This window comes from Ostrinia furnacalis, unplaced genomic scaffold (genome assembly GCF_004193835.3).
Source record: "Ostrinia furnacalis isolate ACB-3 unplaced genomic scaffold, ASM419383v2 OfSCF1132, whole genome shotgun sequence".
In the NCBI taxonomy this organism is placed as follows: Eukaryota; Metazoa; Arthropoda; class Insecta; order Lepidoptera; family Crambidae; genus Ostrinia; species Ostrinia furnacalis.
In genome coordinates this window covers 628044-645238 of record NW_021131371.1, presented here as the reverse complement: position 1 = coordinate 645238, position 17195 = coordinate 628044, and positions in this window count along the sequence as shown.

Genomic DNA, 17195 nt, shown 5'->3' with positions numbered 1-17195 from the left:
AAATTCCATATGGCAGTAAGGTCGCCTTTTGCATTATATTTAAATGTACAGTATTTTTTAAATGAATGAAAATGGTTTCTTAAAATACTGGATTCTGGCGTCCCGCTCGTGCCACTGACGGGACACGTCCTGTGAGAGCGCTAAATCAACATTAGCAACACTAGCTGTAAGACCGGTCGCTGGTGGGATCAATCGCAGCCATGCAGTCTGTCGCACCCACTCCCACTTGGACCGGTAATCAGTGAGAAGCGATTACTGGCAGGCAGGGGTACCACCTCTTTAAAGTTTTGATCTCCTGAAAAAAAACAACAGGCACACTGTTAAATAGTATCCATCTACTTATTTTTCTTCCTAGACTCATATTATTGCGCTTACACAAATTCCTATAGCTTACCAGTAGAGATTTGAAACATATTTTCAGGAATAAACAGCAGCTTGTTGAGCCTAGTGGAAAAAAAAAGTTAGGTACAAATTCACCAACAACCTCATTCCAACTTCGATTGGTATCTAAATATAGCTACGTAAGATAATATTCAAGTCTGCAATAAGTTTAAAAAACCAAACTGGGAACAAGGTGAATCTTCAGTTTACCAATCTAGGAATCGAACCGGACGCCCGAATCAAAAGATTCCCTAGACCACCGTCTACACAAAAACTTTTCAGCAATGCGATTGATTACTTATTTACTTAGTAGAGTAGAGTACCACAGTTGAACTCCTTTTTTATCCACAACAAGGAAGCTCTTGGCCTGCATCATACTTGATGGATTAGATTACAAAGACTGCAGCCCTAATAACCTGCAACCAGTTTGATCTCGCGGCTTGTGATGTCGCAGAGAAATGCCAATTAAGTTAAACACCGGCCACCGCTAGCCATTCGTGTAGAGCCGATCGTTTCCTGCACCAGTAATTACTAAGATAGGGTAACATTATAAGCTGTTGGAAAAATTGTTTCTACTCCTTGTGTAATTCGTTGCAAAGTATTGCAACTTGAGGACAACTAAGTTGAGTGATTTTCTCGTCCGTGTAACATGATGAAAATACCTACATTGTCAATGAAGATCACTAAGGGGACTGGTCCTAAAAGAAACCCCTGATTAAACCCTTGATGAAATAGAAATTAAGGGTCACTTGATTAAAGAGACATTTATTGTACTTAGATCAGCCGTTCGGAACCATTAAGAAAAACCATCAGTCCTTACTTATGCACTTCCCAAATCAGGGGAGAATCCATCCTGGTTTGGGGAAGACTTTTACAATGAGTCTTGCACCATAATAGGAAGTAAAATAGATAAAATTGAATTGCTATCTGGTCTGCAAGATAACACATAAAGCGTCATTATAATTAGCATTTATAATAAGCAATATCCCTACACTGATTTATTAAAGAACGTTCCTACTTCACCGAATTGATAAGATAAGACTTGGCTACGACATTACATTGATTATAAATTGTTTTATTGTTAGTAATGATAACGGGGAATTCATAATTTTCTTTTGACCAGTCACAAAGAAATTATTTTAAAATCAACATGTATTTCAAACTATTGTTTTTTGTGTTCTGTGCTATGTTAGGAACAGCATGTAAGTACTTATTATTTTAAACTGCCTACAAGTTGTTACAAATAATTAAGGAATCTAAATGAGTGTTACTTTGCATAATGTACAAAAAGTAGCTAGAGTATGCCTCTATCATACAAACTTTACGTTGCATTAATTGCACATACGAATGAATCTCGTTCAATAAGTATGGATTTAGGTTACAATGAGAACATACAAGCACCTAATACCTGAGAAGTAGGTACTGTGCACTAGGTACTAATTGTTAACGTCATGTTCAGTAATGGTGCTTTAATTTTACAAGAAAAATAACTTTTTAGATTAATTTTGCACCATTAGGTATTCTTTAGATAACTGAAAATAATAGCTTGTGGTAGGTATGTGAACATAATTAAAAGCCTAATATCGAAGGGGCATACTTACTTCATCATTTTGATTTGATTTTGATTTTACCTATTTTTATTTACTGTTAGATCCAAGCGTTAGATGTGTGAATGTCCGTAATGTTATGCTAATTTGTTATATTTTTTCAGGTGGTTTCAGATGCTATGCGTGTTCATTTTCATCAGTGGACGCTGACCAGTCCTGTCTCACCATCACCAACGAAACCCACATAGTGAATTGCCCTTTCACATATTGCGTCATTCTGCGCCAAGAATTCATGGTAAGGAATCTGTACCAAATAAAGTAAGGTATTTGCTTATTAACCACATTATCAGCATGCCTTTACTGCATTTGCCGATACGTACTACATTTGACCTCCTGCCCTGAATTTTGCGAGTCTGATGATTATAGGGGTCATTTTGCTTGCAAGTAGATTCAGATAAAAATTAACTGTATAGTTATCATGTCATATACCACTGTATATGACATGATAACTATACTCGTAATATGCAGTTTAGGTACTTAAGTAAGTAAGTCTTACTGGTTCATTCATCCTCTAACCATATCTTACTAACTCAAATTTTAGATATTATTGAGCATTGCTATTATAGTCATATTATGGATTGAAAGCAATATAATAGGTAGGCTTACCTCTAATGGGTGAATGTCTTGTTTTGACTGAAGTCTAATGGTTATTTTGGGCAATCCGACATCATCACGGGCGATGTTGTTGCTATGTTAGGTATATCAGGCGTTTGAAAAAGGTCCGAGCCGACTGAATCTGGCTACTTACTTAAAATAAATAAAAAAAAATAAAAAATAAATATCCTTGGACATTTTNGCTACTTACTTAAAATAAATAAAAAAAAATAAAAAATAAATATCCTTGGACATTTTACACTACGCCGCTAGCCCCAAACTAAGCAAAGCTTGTACTATGGGTACTAGACAACGGATATAAACATACTTAAATACTTTTTTTTTTTTTTTTGTAAATACATACATATTATACATAGAAAACACCCAGTCCAATACAAACAAATATGTTCATGCACACAAATGTTTGTACTGTGCGGGAATCGAACCCGCAACCTCCGGAATAGTAGTCCGATTCGAACCACTACACCAAACGGCGACGACTTAATTAGCTATTGATGAAGAAAGTACCATTATATAATATTTTTTGCAAAATATTAGGGTATAATACTGCTACATTCTTATGTAGCTGTAAAGTAACAGTTGTATTTTGCACAAACACGTACTTAGCAAGATACTTACCTAGGCTTCGTAGGTATGCCATTATCAGAAAATTCCTGTAAGTACAAGCAAGCACAAGGTGGACCGACGACCTCATAAAGGTAGCAGGAAGGCGCTGGATACAGGCCATTACTAACCCAATGATTTTGATTGATTCCCATATCGCCATGTATTGTAAAAATCATTGGGGGATGCGTATATTCAGCAGTGGACGTCCCACAGTGATCAATAANGGTTCGAAAATATCCGATATTTATTATAAATATCAAAATATCGGATATTTATGATATATATCAGATATATATCAACTTTGATATATATCAATTTTGTATGAAAGCCATACTATTATTTTATTGTATTATTCATGAATACTATTGCGTAAGTGTTGCATTAACATGTTTTTAATGTTTTTAAAACTTAAAATCAGACAAATAAAGCAAAAACATAAAATTTCTTTTAAATCCGGCAAAATTTACAAAAAATATAAAAATCTTATGTCAAAAAGTACAAATACAGTAAAATTTTTAAAAGTTGATATATATCATTAAAACCGGCTTGATATATATCGGATATATATCCGATATATATCTTGATATATATCCCTTGATATATATCCTCGAACCCTGTTCAAAAGTCATAATAAATCATCGCTCTTGAATTTTCTCGAGTCAATTCCATTTTCTCAACGACTAAACAAGTTTGACAAGACCTTGTGATACGACCGAGAATCTTTTTTTAAATAAATAAATGGTATACGATTTTTAAAACCCTGGACTTTGCAATTAAATAGATTTTAATATGACTGGAACAGTGGAAATATTCCATTCCCGATACTTTTAGTGCAGCCCTCGTATAGCTTGAACAGGTCTTTACTTTCAATGCTTTTTTACCCATGAAGATAAATCTTCCAGTATAAGCAGGTTTCAAGAAGCTATTTAGTTTAAAAAGCAATATTTCCACAACCAAACGACAAGTGGCATGACTACATTGACTAGGTACCTGCATACCATATTCAGTCTTTCAACTTTTTTTTTGTATCTTTAGCAATTGTTTTTACCCTTTTAAAACTACCCTCCACGTAATCAGTCAAAGCTATCGTCATAAATAAAATTGAATTGTCAAAAAGTCCTGAAAGAGAATCGTATGGATTACTAATGTTTGGCCAAAAAACGTTTCCCAAAATAACACATCGCAAACAACGTTTCGCAAATTTTCATTTGGCAAATTCTCATTTGGCAAAACAACTTATTGCAAACTTTTAATTCGCAAATGTCGTTTTTGGCATATTATTGTTTAGCAAATTATTGTTTGGCAAAGTATGTTTTGCCAAATGTTTCATTTGGCAAAAATATTTCACGATAAACTATTTACAAAACAATTTGATTGGTGCATAGAATGGAATACAAATTAGCCTGTGGTTATTATTTTGTTTAGTGGGTAGTTAATATAATTTTTTTTCTAAATAAATTTTCATATTTCTTTCTTTTAACGAAATTTCCAAATGATTCATTAACAATAGAGATGATTCTAGCGCTCGGCGGCCGCTGCCGCGGCACGCTTCGCTCGCCTTCGCGCATTAAGGGTCACTGTTCTAACCTAACCTAACCTAACCTACTATTTTCTACAATACCTACTTTTTGCAACCATACTATTTTCTGCAATCACTCTGTTTTACATAAAATTATTGTGAAAACCATAACCATGTGCCTTAAGCTTTGATTTGTGGGTAACGGTGGGTACTCGTAAGTATGTGAAGTATCAATTTGACCAAGCAAATTATTTGGGATATAATATTTAGCAAAATAAAACATTTGCTATATAAACATTTGCCAAGTAAAATTTGGCCAAATGTTAATTTGACCAAATGAATTAGTTGCGAAAAGTACAGTTGCTAAAAGTTTATTTGGGAAATGAAACTTTGGCGATAAGTTGTTTGCGAAGTGAAATTTGGCGAAAAGTAATTTGGCCAAACGGAAGGATACCGAATCGTATATTATTGATAGTGACGTCACTGGCTACACTCTAAGGCTGAGTTGCATCACCTAACTTTAACGGTAACTATGACGATAACCGGTGCATTTTGTATGGAGTTTGACAGATTTTTTGCCTTTGTCAAAGTTAAAGTAAGATGGTGCAACCCAGCCTAAAGGTATCTTTGAGCGCAGAAGCCTTTCACTCAACTTAATTGCAAATTGCAAGCGTTTTACAGCGAGCTTTTCCTTTCAGTGCATTTGTGTCTATTCTTGCGCACCGGTAAGCTTGACATAAGTTTATTTTCGCTGAAAACTATAAAACTAAGCAATTTTACTTACCAGGGTGCATAATAAATAATAATAATAAATATCCTTGGACATTTTACACTGCGCCTCTAGTCCCAAACTAAGCAAAGCTTGTAGGTACCTACTAACTATAGGTACTAGAAAACGGATAAGAACATCATAAGAAGATTTGCCTTTTAAAACATAAGTGCCTGAAATGTAGGGCTTTTTCATTCTCTTAGGCCTCAGCCTCGAATTTAGCGGGCAGCGGGGCGGCGGCGGTAGCGGCGCGGGAGCGGCAGGATCTTATGCGTAAAATCAAATAGACCTGTTCTCGAAAACAGCGGCGCGGGAGCGGGCAACGAGCGGGCAGCGCACTCCTTCTTTTGCCCACAATAAATCGAGCGTTAGGAATAAATTTGAATCGAAATAAAATTGTCGCCGTTGTTCAGACATTTCGTTTGCAAATAAAGACAAATATCTCGACAACACAACCCCGAACACAACACTTCGCCGCTAAAGCGCCGCGCGAGCTGCCCGCTTGTTTCGAGAACGGGTCTGCGTTGCCCGCCCCGCTCCCGCGCCGCCGCCGCTCCCGCGCCGCTACCCGCTAAATTCGAGGCTGAGGCCTTACTCGCTTATTTACTTAGGTCGCGGGACCTAGTAGTAACTTAGTACCTGGATGTGGACCGGTCGTTGTGGAAATCCTTGGAAGTGGCTTTTGTCCAGCAGTGAACGTCTGACTGAAACGAACGAACTCTTGAGGGTTTTTCGCTCGCGCTTTTCTCTCGTCAGCGTGTTTTCCATCTCATTCTTGCGACTTTTACGAGCTTTTATTCAGCTTAATAACTTTCTGTGTCAGCCTGCGAGCAATAATATCTTTACAAGTGGTGTTTGACCCACTTTCCAAACAAACCTGAAGTTTTCATGCTCATGTAAATCAGATGAAAATGCAATGGTGTGGAAAGAAAGAAATTCTGGGAAAAAAGGAGGCCTCAAGTCCTATAACTTTTTACCTTTACTGGAACATCTAAGGATTAAGGTTTTTTTTATGCATAACAAAGCAGGTATCACACCTGGAGTTAAGTGAGATGCAGTCTAGGATGGTACATATTATCTGCCCTGTTTGTGCCTATTCACTCTCGCCTTGCAAAGGCCCGGATTATAGTGCTCGGGAAAGACAGCAGCAGGCAGCGAAGTCCAGTTAACCTTATTTCAATCTAGCGATTTTTCCCCGCTTGTATTTCTCATTCAGTATTTCCCCCGCGCGTTCCAGCAGTTTTTCTCAGTTCCTGTTAGCTGAAACATCTGATGACGTCACGGCGCAGCGTGCTCGCTAATAATACGTCGGCTGCGCGCGCGCCGCTTGCCAAATGTATGAACTTTTCACTTTCGGGCCTGCGGGGCTACTCGGAAAAACGTTATCCGAAGCTTCGAATGTTGCCATCCCTCTCGCGCAACTCGAGATGCTAGCACGAACAACAGTGACAGATAGATCCGAAACTACATAAACAGCGTTTTTTAGTAGACCTCCGGCTCTGTTTAGCATTTACAAGGCGTTTTGTTGTTCACACGTTAAATTTTATAAATAACTTGCTGGTTCTGAAACAAGTAATAAAATGTTCGGTCAAATTAACGTGTATGGAATTGGTGCTAAATATTTTTGCAGAATAAAACTGTGTAACATCAATCAATTAACATATTGAAATTATTGAACACGTATAAGATTCACTAAAGAATTTCAGAAAAAATCTTATAGGTCTTTCATAAAATAGACGATGTGAAGCGAGAAAGAGTAACAGCGAGAAAATGACCAGGGTATACCTAACCAATGGTGACGTGAGTTTCTTCAACCACTTCTTCTCAGCACCAGCCCATATGTTGTCCCGAAGTGGTGGTAGGGCAAGCTATATTGGGACGTGTTTATGTGCCCTGGAAAGGGCCTAATGTACTGAATAAACTATTTAATTTCATTTCAATGTCTCAGTAGCTCAATGATCAAAGCAAAGGATACTTCGCATCCTGGGAAAACAAATCACTTTACATTCGTCACTAAAACACATTGAGGACAAATTGCGATTAGATTTGTTAAATGTAATTAACCCTTAAACAGCCAAGACGGGGCAAATTTTTCATTGTTTTTTTTATCTACAACGAGGAAGCTCTTGGCCTGAATCTCACTTGATGCCTTGATGGTAAGTGATGATCAGGCCGAAGGTGGAAGCGAGCTTCACCCGGAATCCTCAACCACGGAAGAACTGGCTATCTTACCTCTTTGACATTAAGAAAAGGGTGTAAGTGTATATTCCCATAGCCCCATTATGGCTTTCCTAAATGAAAAACAGTAGGTATTGCCAAAAATCTAAATTTTGAAAAGAACGCAACACATCGCGCGAGTGTCACTTTGTTTTACATGTTGTGTAATATCATGAATGACCTGACACGTGGCCAGTGACGTCAGCAAAGTGGATTGCGTGGATTAGGAAACGCAGCGCCCGCGCAAGGTCGCGTGACGTCACGGGACAACTAATACAGTTGCATTTGTTGCAGTCATTTATGATTGTACACATTGAATGTATATATTTTGTATTGATTTATAATATAAATCTTCTGGTATTAAACCGAACGCTTCGCCTACCTATAAAGGAGATGTTTTTGGCCAGCGTGAGGAGTGTAGGCCAAATCCTCCATTTGTGCTGGTAAATTAGAAAGGGTCGTGTTCCTTCAGTGGTTGTGGAGACTAAATGACCTGATGATGATGACTATGATCATGATTTCACGAATACAATAAGACCTCAGGGTAACCCAGTGGTTACACCCTAAATTTTGATTATGATGACTTACCAATCTTGATCTCTTCACAAAGTTATGTGTTGAGTGGGTTTAATGGAGGTCGCAATACAACCTTCGTTAAAATGAGCCGCCATAGGCGTTTGAAATGGCTCAATCGGCTATAGGTTTTCCGTTCGAAGCACGGAATCGCGTTTTTCATCAGTCAGTCAAGTCAAGGTAGACTCAAACTCAAGCTAGATTGTGGTTTTTCAACAGTCTCTTAGCCCCTTTAAACCCCGGACCCTAATTTAAATTTTCTGTTACCCTTTAAACCTCAGAATATCCATCTATCTACAACACTTCAGGCAGACATTCAGTGAACGACTAGTGTCCCATTAGGGCATCAAACCTAAAACGAGGATCCCACAACATGAATACATACTATTCTTGTGGTCAATCCTATAACTCTAACCAACGAAAGCTTATTCTCTGAACATCAGCATTTACATTGCAAGTTCACAACAGTGGGGTAAGGGGTTATTTCGAAAAACGTTATTTGAAGTTTCGAATGTTGCCATCTCTCTCAAGCAAAGCAAGAGCGACAGTGGCAGATAGACTCGAAACAACGTAAACAGCGTTTTGGAGTAGCCCTCTGTTCCCGGACCGGTCACTAGGTCACGGGGTGCGGGATGATTCAGTTCCAGCTGAAGTTTCAGCTTTGTTATTATAGCGATACGGCTCATTCTCGTTTCATATTGGATTCCGTTTAACATTTTGACTTTTACACCGCTTTTGTTAGTTGGGATTTCAGTTTAATTGCAAAGTTGATAAGGATCAATCATGTTTGGTCAAATATTGATAATAGTTGTTTCCAATATTGGAGTAAGTACTGTAGTAAAGCTTATCACTGGCTAATCAGTTTTGTCCATTAGGAAAAACAAATTGTAGATAGCAAAATAACACTGTGCCTCAAATATCGCCGATCTGATTTATTTAGGTATCATTTTGTCTACAAAACTTAAATTCAATATTTGATCCTGCCCGCGGTTCATCCATAGTATTCCATATAGATAGTTTCATCCACGAAGCCGCGCCCCACCAATTTTTGGTCGATGGAAGCGCGGGGTGCGGGGAGTTCGATCCGAGCAATCCGAGCGTTATTATTGCAGTTTGCGTGTGCACTCAGGGATAATTTAGCGTGTACTGATATCACTCATTCGCGGAAGAATGGTGGGGCGCGTCTTCGTGGATGAAACGATCTATTCTTATAACGGTTATATTATTTGAAAAATACTAGTTTCGTTCCTAGAAGTAAGCTAAATATGCTTATCAGCGTCGGTGAGGTTCTAACCCATGTTCTTCTGATCTCAATTCGATCCCTTCACCGTTCGGCCATCGTGGCTTCAAAGTTTGCAACCTAACTCTAGCCCAGACACTGGTAACATATAAAATTCATACAATGCATCGTCCCAATCTATAAATACGAGCCCCCACCGTCAGCCAGGCCAGTCTGACCTTTATAATGACCTACAAAGGGTTGGTAGGCTAGATTTAATAGGGGTTTTTGGGGATCCGCAGGCAAATGGACAATAAAACCACTAAGACTAAATGCAAGATCAAACTGAAAAGCTCAGATTACACGTCGTTTCAGCCAAAAGACGTCCACTGCTAGACAAAGGCCTCCCCCAAGGTTTTCCATAATGAACGGTCGAGTGGCGACCACGGGTTGGAAGACGTAGCGTGGGCAGGCCTCCTACTAGGTGGACCGACGATCTGGTAAAGGTCGCGGGAAGAACCTGGATGCGGGCATCGCAGATTACTCAATCGATTACAAATCGCCAAAGCTTTAAGACAAAATCAAAAAGGAAGCTCTTAAGGAGCTTTTGAATATTCTTTTGCCTACCTGTGCTTAGAGACAACCATTTGGCAAGTGCTGAGAAGAAGCGCCATAACATTTCTATTGTTTATGAGATAAAAGCTCATGTTTTTAGCTGGATCTCAAATTCTTCCATACATTGAAATCGTCAGTAGTTTAGTCGTGCAAAGCAACTGAGACAGTTATTTTCGCATCCAAAATTATGGGATTACCAACATCCTTTCCCATAGCCACCTCATCTGGTTATCCTTACGAGCCTGGTTTACCTTTAAAACTGGTCCCGGTCCAACCGTCAACCAAGGGCTGACTCGCTCTTGTCCGCTCCAACCCTTCAATGGTATTCTATCAGACTATACATTGTGGTTGCAAAATGAACCCTAATATAGCTACATAAGATTAAGAAGTACTTTAGGTATACGGATGAGGTAAGGGTATTTTTAGTGCCAAGGGCGGTCAGGGGTTAACAGATGTGCGAAAATTGGACGCGGCGTTTGGGCATTGGACTGGAAGGCTGATGCAAAAAATGTGGGGAAAATGAGTCTGTATTTCTGAAAAGTTATTTGCCTTCTTTCGCCACTTCTTCTCAGCACCAGCCCATAATAATTGTTGTCCCGAAGTGGTGGTAGGGCAAGCTATATTTGGGAAGTGTACAAGTGTCCCATATTTTGTCCCAAAGTACAAAGGGTCAAGCTTTATTTGAAACGTTAACAAGTGCCCTCAAAAGGGCTTAAGTACTGAATAAATAAATGAATTTGATTTGATTTGCCGCGTCCACTTTTCCTACTTCCCAGTTCAAATCGAGATTGTCCAGCCATAAAGAATAAGGTGGTGGTTTGGTCTAATTCGACGTCGGTCCCCCTTTACGACTATACTGCGATCCCATAGCTTCGCTCAGTAGGTGCCTATGAATTTGTTTTATCACAAAACTACATGTGCCCGTGACTTCATACGCGTGAAAATATAGTTTGAATATTTTTCCCGTTTCACGCAACATTTTTTATTGTTGGTAGTAATTGAACTAATTAGGGATTGATGGTGAAAACGGGCATAAGTCAAGTACCTAAATCAAGTTACTGAATTGTATTCTTAAACAAATCAAATCAACCCTGCAATGTCTTCAACCAAACTGAAAACAATCTTACAGTCATTTTATGCCACCTGATTGAAAAATCACCTTTCTGAAGTCTATAAGAAGTTACATGAAAATCTTGCTTTCAGTGATTCGGCCATTTTTCAGGTTTAAGTAAATAATTTGCGAAGGAACGTGATTACTAACGCGATTACGCGAGCTAGATCGACCACCTCGGCATAGTTCAGAGAGAACAGACAGCTCACTCCGTATAGAAATGCTAAATAAATAAAAATAATTTATTCTCAGACAATGCAGTCCAAATTTTGGTTGGCTAATGTCCGTTTTCACCATCAATCCCTAATTTTTAAGTGTGGTGGTAACACATAACAGGAATTTTGTTTTCAAGGGGTCACTTAAAAATTAGGGATTGATGGTGAAAACAGGCATAAAAAGCGCGAAGATAGAGGCACAGATTTCAGTTAGAGCAAAAAGCTTTTTATGTCCAGTTGTCTGTCAACTATGATAGTAATGATGAATAGTTTTTTTATTATTTTACCTTTGTGCATCGCCTACTCTGGTTGTTTTCTTTTGAAGTTTAATTAATGATTATTGCATTGAAATAAAATTGTAAATATTAACCGAAACCTAATTTTTATTCACTTATTTAAAATAAAAAGAACAAAAATTAATAATACCGAAGAGAAAAAAAGAAAAAGGCAAAATAAAATGTTCATTGGTCCTACATCACGTTACCACCGTAGACGAATCGCAGACGCCCCTACAAATGCGCCGGTGAACAGACAAGCGTGCGGTGCAGACGAGCGACTTTTACGTCACTAGCTATTTTTGAGCCGGCAAATGCCTCTGGTTTTAAATAAGGACTGTATCTGCGATTGATCAGTATATGAAATACTGAACGAAATAAAATATGTCTATTTTTGTAGGCAGGATATGGTTTTCGAGTAGCTTGTGTTAGAGAAATATTTGTGTTGAATGGCTCAGGTGAAGTCAGGTGTATTATAATATTTCTTCATACTACTTATTGCTTGCCTCTTTAACCGACTTTTACAAAAGGAGGAGGTTGGCAATTCGGTTTTTTTCTATGTACTATCGGCAACCGTGTTAACTACCCATTGCTGGTATTGTTGTCTCGTTCTATCGCAAAGAATCATCATTAAAATTTGATGAGAGCGAGAGCAAAACCGAAATGGATAGTTAACACTGTAGCCGATGTATTTATGTACACTGAAGTTCAAAGTTACCCATGATGAATGTGTTGATTGCAACTGTTTCAAGGTGCAAATAAATAGGTACATATCTTCACAGATTTTACAATTAGCCATCTAGTCGAGCCATGGTTTCCAGAAAACTGGTGATGCATCCTGAGTATAAAAACAGCTTAAGCTCCTGAAAACTTTTGTTAGGGAATATGAAAAAAAAAACTACCCCAATTCTAATATTTGAAGAAACTTTAGTAGATTTTATTGCACAAATTAATAATCCCGTTACCCCCCTGTACTAATCAAAACATGCTTGTGTTACAAGTGGGCTCACCACAATAGTCGAGCGGCTTTGGAATTGGAACCCGCGTTCCTCGGATTTCGAGTCGGCTAGTCCCCTTTCATCGTTCGGTTACCATGCAAAAAGATTGTAGAAGATGCACCGCCATTTTAATCAAAACAAGATTATCGTGGCACGAAACGCAAATCAGGCAATTAAAGTTTCAGCTGAAAAAATGCTACCTCCATACCAAGGACTTCTGCATTTCTTGCCCACCAAAAAACGATGAGTCACCCCAACAAAAGCATCCCGTGTGTCCGCCCAAGATTTACACCACTACCGCAGTGACCTTCACCACCGACCTTGTCTGATACCATCAGCCTAGACCTTGTAGCCTAGGCAATAAAGACGGCATTAGCATGGCCACTTCCTGGATACCACCAGCCAGCTTAGACCTTCCAGCGTAGGTATTAAAGGTGCTATTAGCTCAGCCTTCTGCCAAGACTTATGGCTTGATGATGGGGTGAGTAATGCTGCATGGTGTTTGATAACGGTGATTGATGTACTGGGGATTGGTAATGGTGAGTGAGATTAGTCAACTATGGTGGTACACGTGGAGGGAAGGTTTAGGCTTTAGGGGCAGTTTTACCGGTTTTTGGGAGTTTCAGATTATCTTGTTAGATAAGTTTTATGTTAGTAGCATTATTGTGTTTTAGCAGTTGAAAAGATAGGCCTTCTAGCTTATGCCCGCGGCTTTACCCGTGTGATATTTAGTTTGTCACAGATCGTCATAAATTATAGCCTATATGTTATTCTGGGTTATAAACAACAATACTGTAAAGTTTCATCAAAGTCCGTTCAGTAGTTTTTGCGTGAAAGAGCAAACATCCAGACATCCACACAAACTTTCGCATTTATAATATTAGTAGGATATTTGTGTTGACGTTCTGGCCAAAATTTTCCGGATTCTCCATCCAGTGAGATGCAAGCCAAGAGTTTCCTCATTGTGATTAAAGATAATGTTGACGCGATAATATCCTAACAGACTGCATGCCGATTCGAAAGCCGGTAGTTCGATCCAAGTCGACCGTTGAGGTATTGTGGTGAACTTACTCCTAACAGAAGCATATTAACTTACCATGCAAAAAGAGAGCTTGCTGTCAGAGAGACTGATTTCTGGAGGAGGAGCTGTGAAAACTAAACTTGCAGATTATCTAATACTATGAGCAGAGTCAGTTAACTGATTGCGGATTATCTGTTAGCAAGCGGTGAAGCTGGCCCCCTACCGTTTTCTATTATCATCTCATCATTGTCTCGATTGTTAAATTAACTATTTTCAGTTTTACGGGATCGAGATTCACGGATCGAGTTCGTTAGCCTATCCCAATTTCCAAAGCCTTACTCTGAACTGGATGCATCAATTTCGAGCCAAAAACACAAAACGGGTAACAGGTCGTCCGGAATGAGTTCACTGGGTCACAGGTACAGGCGCGGGGGATGCGCGCTCCGTGCGTCGATACTCTGCGTTGTTGCACGTAAAATCAATTACTCTCAGTTAGTTCCCTTTTGTATGGTTCTGAGTTCTGACCATCTGAAGAGTGGATATGGTTTGGTTAGAGAGAAATTCCCACAAGAGACAATAAGGTCACTATCTCCCCGTGGATGAGATAGAGGCGACTAAGGGACAAATATGCGAATAGCAGGCAGACCTCACAAGTCTGGTAAATCAGAGACCGCCACTAATGCAATAGTGCGAAGATGTGCGCACCTTACGTCGATACTCTGCGTTGTAGCACGTAAAATCAATCGCTCTCTGTGTTTTGACCAGCTCTAGATATCGTGAAATGGGACTGAAGGACACATGCTCTAGTAGAGGCCCACCCCTATTATACACGTCATACTCGTCCCATAGATATTATATTATCCCAACTTATAATATTATAAATGCGAAAGTAACTCTGTCTGTCTGTCTGTCTGTCTGTCTGTTACGCTTTCCCGCTTAAACCTCGCAACCGATTTTGATGAAATTTGGCATAGAGATAGTTTGAGTCCCGGGAAAGAACATAGGATAGTTTTTATCCCGGTTTTTGAAACAGGGACGCGCGCGATAAAGTTTTTCTGTGACAGACAAAATTCCACGCGGGCGAAGCCGCGGGCGGAAAGCTAGTAATATAATATAATAAAGCATTTATTTCTTTCTTTCACAATCCAATAATACAGTGAAACACAAATTGCTATGTACTAATTGAACAGGGCAAGATTGTGAGAGAACTGGAGTCTGAACTAGGCGAGAAGCCTGTACTACAGAGCGCCAGTACTCTCCTCTCTCGATAATGGCCGGAGCACATAGAATTTATTTAAGTTATTTTAAAACTAGACAAAAAGCTATACGAGTATTGAAAGATAGTGTGTAAGGTGAAGTGTAAGTGATGTGAGAGTGAGTGAAATGAGAGTGTGAGTGTATGTGAGTGTAGGTGTATGTAAGTGTGAGTGTAGGTGTATGTGAGTGAGTGTGCATGTGTGTTAGTAATGAACCAGGAACAAATATGCGAACATCTAGCCAGCGTGGGGAGTATATCTCAAATCCCATCCGCTGTGTGCATCGATACTCTGCGTTATTAAGTGCACGTAAAGTCAAATTATTCTTAGTTGGCTTTTGCCTTGTGGTTCTGACCATCATATCCACTTTTTCCGTGGATGTCGTAAAAGGGGACTAAGGGAAAAATATGCGATTATCCGGAATGAAGATCATTTCAAACGTCTCAGCCCAATGCTAGACCTTCTCCAAGGAATACCACAAAACACGATTTTTATTCAGCCACTGTCAGCATCTTCATGATTTCGTCGATTGGGTAGTTACCACCACCAATTAATCGAACGAAATACACTTAGCTGTCAAAGCAACTCTCGCAAAACTTTCTATAGGTGAGTAGCAATATGACGGCACATATTCGCTTAGGTACTGGACTTTCTATTATTGTTTTCAAAGCCTCAAAAATGGTACGTTACAGATTTGAGAACTAATTGGGAAAAGTTTTAGCGAACTACTTATTACAGTTTTTTTTTACAAAAAGGGTATGAATGCGACTCATTTTCATGCTGTGGAAGTCACGTTCAGCTATTTTATTAATACAGCCTTCCACAAGGCCTTAAACCCAAACAAAGCTCCAAGTCCAGGGATCCGTAAGTTCACCCGGGAGCGGGGTCATCGACCCGGGTAACCGGGTCACCGGGATGCACAGCCTCAGTACAAACTTGTCTCTGGGTCGATACGGTGTATTTATGCCTAACCTACTTCAACAATTGCATTGTCGAACGTATCATTATCTAATAAACCCTTATGAGTAATCTTAATGACTTGTTAAAAATATTGAATAACCTGGATGCGGGCAGCGCAGGTCGTTACGGAAATCCTTGGGGGATGCCTTTGTCCAGCAGTGGACGTCATTCGGCTGAAACGAACGAACGAAGCGTGCACATTTGCAACGACGAAAGTTATTCCAAACTATAATTTTAAATAAAATATTATACAAGCACTGCATTCAGCGATTAAATGAGGATCTATTGAAACTACGGAACCTAGGTTTTTATCAGGTATACCTATTTGGTGTTTTCTCGATTATTATTATGATGTGGTTTTAGTTAGAGTTCCCGATTCCCTTATAGAAATTTTCATCGGCCGTTAGTTTAGTCGGGCTGTTAAGGCCATGATTTCCCAAATTGTCGATATTTGACCGATTTTGTTTGCAGATAGCTTCTAAATGAAAAGATATTTTAGCAAACAAAAAATTGTACGAGTAAGTTAATGTCTTTAACTAGGGCGACAACTTTTCCAAAACACGATATTGCATAGTTTGTCCGATAAAAAATGATCCCAAAGAAGTACGTCGACGGCTTTTTTGTTTTACTCTCATATATTCATTTTTAACATTTTACACTTAAAATATATACTAATAGATAGNGTTATGTTATTTAAGTATTTTCATATCCCATAGTACAAGCTTTGCTTAGTTTGAGACTAGAGGCGCAGTGTTAAAATATTATGTCGAAGGATATTTAATTTTATTATTTATTTATTAACTATCTGAAGATTACGTGAACCGTCATCCAACTTACGGTTTGTTTTACACTGTGGCGTCAACGCGTCGCGCGAGTGTCAGTGCGAGGTGTGCGGGGGCTGAGGTAAACAAATGCACGGCATCGAGGCGGTAAATCCTAGCCTTAATCACTATACTACACCGATTTAGTATTGACCAATTCCTCAAACAAATTGGAAGTACTAACCTAACCAAATCACAAAAGTCCGTCGACTAAGTAACTATTTTGTTATTGAAACAATTTACTTCAAGGATTTTAGGATAGGAGGTAGATTGCTATGACGTCATAGTTTCCCAGCCCTTGCTAGGGCAGAGGTTGGGGACCTCAGCTATCTAGGTCACTGGGATGCACTGATAACCACGCCCTCAGATGCTATTTCCATTTGTAAGTGATCTATAAATCATTGCATTCTTAGAAAG